Source organism: Salminus brasiliensis, chromosome 3, assembly GCF_030463535.1.
Source record: "Salminus brasiliensis chromosome 3, fSalBra1.hap2, whole genome shotgun sequence".
Classification (NCBI taxonomy): Eukaryota; Metazoa; Chordata; class Actinopteri; order Characiformes; family Bryconidae; genus Salminus; species Salminus brasiliensis.
The window spans coordinates 22,283,564-22,290,791 of record NC_132880.1 but is presented as its reverse complement, the minus strand read 5'-3'; the positions used below and the strand labels follow the sequence as shown (position 1 = coordinate 22,290,791).

The following is a 7,228-nucleotide window of genomic DNA, read 5'->3' as shown; positions in this document are numbered from 1 at the left end:
AAAATGAACCTCATGCTGTGCTGCTGTTTTGCCTGTCTGCCCGGGGCCTAACAGGTAGAACTGCAAACCAGAAGCTCAAACTAGGCCAAAATGCATGTCCAAATGTTTATAACGGAGTGTAAAATCCCATAGAATATATTTTTAATGAATCTCTCTAAATAATACATCAAATGAATTTTCTATCATCAGCTCGTAATAATCATATATAATATATAAGACCGTCGCCTTTTTCAGAATGGTCAAGTCCTGAAGCTGGCTATCAGCTCTGTACCATCAGACCTGCTACTTTTCTGCCCCCTTTTCTCCCTGTGTGTAATTTTTTTTTTTTTATACTTAGGTTGCCAGCTAATTACCAGCAAAATCGGGACTGTATCCTGATAAGATTATAGCCACATGCATTTTCATCTGGTGATCAAATATGACATGTATATGTAAAATGACATGTACAGCATATTATGATTTGGTTGGAGGGTCTCCCTGTGCATTTTTGCCTAGGGCCCCAACAGACTCTAGAATCACTACTGTTCCAGATTTTAGGAGGGTGAAGAGTCTGTGAGAGGGGTGGTAGGGCTCATCTGCAATGCTGGTTGCTTTGTGGAAGCAGCATTTTTAGAAGGTGGTGGCAATGGTGGGTAAAGGGACCCTAATGAATAATGAATAAATTCAGTTCAATTTCAATTTATTTCTGTAGCTTCTTTCACAACGAATCTTGTCGCAAAGCAGCTTTACAGAGATCTGGGTCCGAGCATCTATTAAGCAAGCCAGGGTAGCGACAGTGGCAAGGGTTAGACAATATGCTATGCCCTACAGGTCTGATACACTGCAATGCCCATACAGTTAAATAGCTGGTCAGTACACTCTCCATTGTGCTCCTGGAATGGAATGTAGTGAGGATGGAATAGGAGGAGGTCTTTTTTTCCTCTGCCGAGACACGCGCACTAATAAATAGCTTTAAACACTTTTTTAATGGTTGTCTAAATCAGTATTTTTGTTCTTTTCTCTACATTTAAGCTTTTTTTTGGCTTAGCTCTGCATATTAGAGTGGCACCTGTTATTTCTAGCTTCATAGGTCACAATGTGTCACAATAGTGTCATCAGAACAATCCCTCTGAAACCCTTCCGTTAAAGATCTTGATCAGTGTGTCAGAACGTCTGCGCTCTGGTCCTCATACAGAGAAAAATGAGTTATTCGGGCAGGTTCACTAGCAAAACTATCCCTTTTGCTGTCTACCCCCGCTGTGAAGAGCTCATTCGCCAAGAATGTCTCCCTCGGATCGAGAAATACCCTTCCGTCCCATCCATTAAAAGGACTGGATATTTTCCATCCAGGGCCGCTGGAAGTTCTGGACAGTCCCTTTCCGATATCCCTGAAGAGGGACAAATGGACAAAAGGCTGGATGCTAACAAGCTTGGCCTGCAGCATGCGGCGGAACCTGAAGAAACCAAGGACGACGTTGCTTCTGAGGTAGAAAATCAGAAGAGGAAGGCCTCTAAATGGAATCGGCTCCAGGCATACTTCTGCAGGCTAAAGGCCCGCCGCAAAAGCAGGTAATTTATCTTGGACCATAATAATTATGATGATACCACATGTATCACAATACAGTTATGATTCAATATGTAGAGATATTTTGATTTCAAATCAAATTTGCAAAAACTGTCAAATTGTACAACTATTCATTTACATACAAGTATTATAATAATGTGTTAGTGAGAATCGATACAGTATTGCAAAACAAATGAATGTAATACTTTGGTATATCAATATTGTCTTACACCTCTAGTAGAAGCTATGAACAAAATTCTGATAATAAGAGCTCCACTAAGTTGGCTTATTTGCTATTCACAGCCTATCATTGTTTTCTCTGCAGGAAGGTGACCGAAGCATGACCTGCTATTAGACACTCTGGGATTGAAGGTTAAACCTACAGTGTCCAGCTGAGTGAAATAAGCCAATAAAATGGTTGGTCAAAACTGCATATGGTGAATAAAAGTGGGGGATAACAAAATACAGTACAAAATCTGCAGCAAAATCTGAATCAAATTTTCTTCTCATCCGAAGGGGACAGTTCAGGTTTGCGTTCAGACCCTGGCAAAGTGGCTGCTCCCCTCAACAAGCAGTTTGAGCCGATGGTCTTAGGAATCTCCTGTTGTTTAGAAATGGCTCAAAGAGATGTTCCTGATTTGTGTAAATCTATGAGCATCGTTTTCAGACTTGCGCTGATCTTCTTGGACTTTCCCATTGTACTGTGTGTTGCGCAATCTAATGAGTGCTGTCAAACAAACCCTTTTAGTATGTGCACAGAGAAGCTACCAACTGTAGTCAATCAAGATTAAACAGGAAGTTTAAGATTGTATATTTTGACCCTATATGTATTATTTTGACCCCGTGACCCCCAAGTTATTATTAATTTAGATGTTTGTTGTACACTCATTCATGTCCATATGTGAATGTCTGACCAGGACTGTATATTTTAACCCCTGTTAGATTGCCCTGCTCTCCCCTAGTAACTGTAGTAAAAAGCTTAATGGGAGAAGGACAAAAGTTTACAGACATGCCTACCTCAAATTCTCCTGAAACACAGTATATAGACGTAGAAATACTTCTAGTTCTGTGGGAAAGAAATTGCCATTCGATAATTGGTGGAAGGAAGGGAAAAGATAGGATGGTGTTACAAGTCTTCCATGTGCTGAAGAGGGTCCTACATGTTCTCCCACAAGAAGAGGAAAATAGAAAAGAGAAAATCGTACATGGGAAAAAGTCTTTACCTTCTTTAAACACATTTACTGTTTTTGTGATTTCATACAGAGCCCTGCTGGTGACATCCCGCATAAACAAAACCCTACAAAACTGTCTATGATTTAATAAGGCATGGGAACGGGATCCTAGGTTGTCATCAGTGGGGCTCAGTATCATGAAAACCACTCGTATTTACATATTCAGCCGATATCGATATGTATCCCAGTTTTCTCCCACATTTAAGTCATATCCAATTCCCACCAACTACTTCATCACTCATCATATGATGCTACCAGTGCTGGAATGATGAAAACTAGCATGTGCTTCCTTTGGTCATCAACAATATATGGGTTTTTATGGAACAGCTAATGTTATCCTAATGGAAAAAATAATAATACTCAAAAGGCAAGATATGGAAAATTTAAGCTGCATTGCCTCAATCTTCAAATGACCAGTAAGCACAACATATGCAGTACCATTTATCTGGAAATGCCATGTGTTTTGCTTGTAAATCTTTTGAGGTTGTCGGATGAACACTGTTTGGCTACTGTCAGTTCTGCCAGCAGCTCACCTGCTTTATCTTATTGGCAGCTTAACAAACTGATCATCCAAACCAGGTACCTCCAGCTATAATAGCTAGTAATAGTGGGATGCCATGAGAAATGGTCTGCCTGCATGTACCAGTAACCAGGACCAAAGCGATGAAGTTGCTTAATGATGAGATGGAGTTCCTCTGTTCTCCAGCAGAGGGAAGCAACTGAATAGAAATCTATGGGGTTTTTTCCTTTCCCAGTGTTCAGCAGAAAACCTATATAAGATAAACAGGGCAATATAAACAGTCATCTGGAAGAAATCTGATGTTGAAAATTAAGCCATTATTAGAATATCATTAGAATCATTAGAATACGAAGTGAGAACTCTAGACGTAAGCTATGTTTGCGTAGTGTGCTTCTGTGGACAGAATGTTTATTGAAACTGGAGACGATTACTGTTAAATCACAGTTGCCTACACTGCACAAAGGCCTCCGCAGGCCTTATGACAGGGAAAGGGTGAGGGATGCGTTGATTACTCCGGCGTGGCTCCGGTTTCAGTAGCGTTTGGATTCTGAACAATAAAGTTTGCCAACAAGACAGCACCTGATCTTCTCCTATAACATTTCACAAGATGGGAGAATACAGAGAGAGGGATCTCTCTAAAAGCCAGGACCCAGAGTCCTGGGTCCTCTCCTATGCACTCTCCTCTTCAGCTCACCCCACAGGTTTTTAATCGGGTTGAGCTCTAGATTTGACCTCATGTTTAGGGTCATTGTCTTGCTGAAAGGCCCAGTGACAACCCATCCTCAGCTTTCGGGCAGAGGCCACCAGATTTTGATTTTTATTGTCCTGGTATTTCAAAGAGTCCATGATGCCATGCACCCTAACAAGGTTCCCAGGGCCTTTGGAAGAGAAACAGGCCCACAGCATCACCGATCCTCCCCCCCATACTGAACAGTGGGCATGAGGTGCTTTTCTGCATACTCAGCTCTTGTGTTACGCCAGACCCACTTAGAGTGTATGTTGCCAAAAAGCTCTATCTTGGTCTCATCTGACCAAAGCACACGGTCCCAGCTGAAGTCCTTGGCTGTTTTCTTGTAGCCATTGCATGACTTATGAAGGTCAACAAGCTCAAACAAAGGCCTCTCTGTGTCACGTCATATTTATAACCCAGGAAGTGATGAATTACTAATGAAAGGTTTATAATCAACTTTATAAACTACAGTAGAAATGACAGAAATGCTCCAATTACATTTCTTTTCTAGGAATTGTTAGGGGAATTGTTGTGGAAGAGGTGATTTTATGAAAAAGAATTATTTCTTAGTCAATATTTTTAATAATATCATTTTTAATGCACTTAAAAGGTTATTAATTACTAATATAACTAGACATGTCTTGTTTTATGCTGTTATTTCATATATACAAGTCAGAACTGACGTTTTAATAACATCAAAGATGGTTAATATGATCACAATTGTTTGTTTGTGTAAATGGTGGCATGGACATTGTGTATAACCAATAGGTGAGCGCTCCCCAGGGTCATGTCCACATTCTGCAGCGTCTTTTTATGGGGTGGAGGGGTTTGTCCGAACAAAACTACTGCACACACATGGGCAGCTGTGGCCAAAAGCTGCTTCTGTTTTTGCTCTATTATTTAACAGTTCTTTAGATTGCAAAATCACAGTCTTGGATTAAAAATCTGAGAGTGATGACAAATTAGATGTGAGAGAGTGTCAGCCTTTAGTCTTTTACAAGTATTTTCAGCATCTTTTCAACGTCCTCTAGTGTATGGTTAGCATATGGTTAACATATCTGAATGAATGCAGCCAGATTTGTTACAAAGTCATTTGGAATTTGCCAGTTGATAAGGAGCGTATGTACTGGGGGGTTTCTATGGCACCTGCATGAGCAACAGTGGTTGGTAAGTTTGCATCGTCTTGCAAAATGCAGCCAAAATTTGAGTGGGACAGTGTTGTTGACCAGCTAATAATTAACCTGTTTTTATAATGTATCTATAATCTGATTACTACCTTTTTTGGTAACTGTATAAGAATACAGTTACATTTATTATGTTACATCATTTAGTTTGACATTTTAGGCATTTAGCAGACGCTTTTATCCAGAGCATGTTTGTATCTGCTGGGATCCAGAAGATACATCTAAGCTTAGAAGCTATGGAGACCATAATACTCAACACATACTGAAGACAGCAAGCGACTCTGCCGTTCGGACACCCAGGAGAAGTTCCTTCCACCACCTCGGTGCCAGGGCAGAAAAAAGCCTGGACACTTGCCTTCCATGGATCCATGGAGCTATACTCGAAGCCTAAAGGGCTCTTGGTGCAGATCAGCTTTTGACCACTACCATCAAGTACGGAGGGGCTGGTCCATTCTTGACTTTGTAGGCCAGCGCCAGTGAAGCCAGTAAAGAGAAGACGTCCCATGCCTCTGCGTCCCATGCTGAAGATGTCCCATGCCCCTGCGTTCTCGATCACCTGCAGTGCGCATAGGAAGATCAACCAGACGGGAGCTGCAGTAGTCAAGCCTTAAAATGACAAGAGACTGAACGAGCTCCTGGATTGCCTCTCTGGAGAGAAAGGGTCGAATTCTCTGGATGTCGTAAAGGAGAAATCTGCATGACTGAGTCAGATTTGCAACATGAGGCGAGGACGATACCTGGTCTTTTATGACTACATCAACCCTGGTGGTAATTTAGACTATTCTCTACTAGCCAGGTCATACGTTTGCTTGACAGGTTATCTACACAGAGCATGTTAAAAGCCAATGCCCCAAATTACAGCCCAACAGCCACCCACTAGTTCCATATACAGCTTCCCAGTGATGTACACACTTTTTTCCAGGCATGCTGTAATGAGAGAGTAAAGGAGTGACACGTCTTGAACACCAGCCAACTGACTCAATGCTGGTTTTAACAAGCCCTGACACCAATCCCAGACACCATCTAAACAGCTGATAAGCTATACAGGACACCTGTTTATTATTCATTATTTCTGTTGCAGTAACTGAGTCTACTACTGTCCAGTTCCACTAGATTTTGGAGCATTGCTTTGAGGATTTGATTTCGCATTCAGCGACAGGATGTCGGCTGTTCACCGTCCCACCTCGTCTCCCAACTCCCCAACTGATTTCAACAGTACTGCATGGAGCACCATCCATCATTCCAAAGAACACTGCATGTTCCACTGCTCCACAGCTCTTCGGACGTCTGTTTCTGTTATACCACCACTCCAAACTAATTTTACTGGGTAAATTTCTGGGAGTATTTGACACCTAATCACTCTAAATTACTTTCTTAATATCTTACAGAAAATGAAAAAAAAAAAAGTCCACCTTAAATCCACCTTAACTGGCGAGCCAAAATCTCATGTGAAGATGTAGTGGGATCACGTCCCATTTTTTGCGCAATGAAATCTTTCCCTTACTGACCAGTAATAACACACACACACACACACACACACACACACACACTCACTCCCTCGCTTCGGCGTTGCCATGGACACCATCGCAGCCTAATCATCACATTGCTCAACTGTGATAACTCACACTCTGCCCTCTCTCGCGCTCGGCGGAAGGGCGGGGCTTAGCTAGGTAGAAAGTCTCGAGCGAGGTCTGAAGCTCTGCACTCTTCCATCGCCGTCCAGCCCAGCTGCCCACCAGCTCCTCTCACACTCCTGCCCGGTAAGATCCGCCCGCTGTTTTCTATATGAAGTCAATAGGAAGTGAAGCAGTGCTTTTCAGTGGTAGCAGCAGTAAAGCAGTATGGCTGATGTGTGCTGTTACCCGCTGAGGAAGGCAAAGGTTAGCTACAGATAAATCACAGCGATGTTGTAAAACCAGCCGCGTCTGTCAGTCAGTCCTGCCTCTGCGTGGGCTTTTCTCTGTGCTTTTGATCCTTTTAATTAAGCCCCTAATCATTCATCTGAGAGTGTGGATGAAA

The 7,228-nt window shown here is 42.1% G+C and overlaps 1 protein-coding gene across 1 annotated transcript in view; it reads left to right on the top strand.

The window, feature by feature from the left end:
* The first annotated feature begins 6,874 nt into the window (after window positions 1-6,874).
* Window positions 6,875-7,228, top strand: part of s100a10a (S100 calcium binding protein A10a) — a 4,327-nt gene continuing 3,973 nt past the window's right edge. Inside the window, exon 1 of the mRNA XM_072675597.1 lies at window positions 6,875-6,969. The gene's annotated coding sequence lies outside the window, so the exon portion shown is untranslated. The remainder of the gene's footprint in view (window positions 6,970-7,228) is intronic.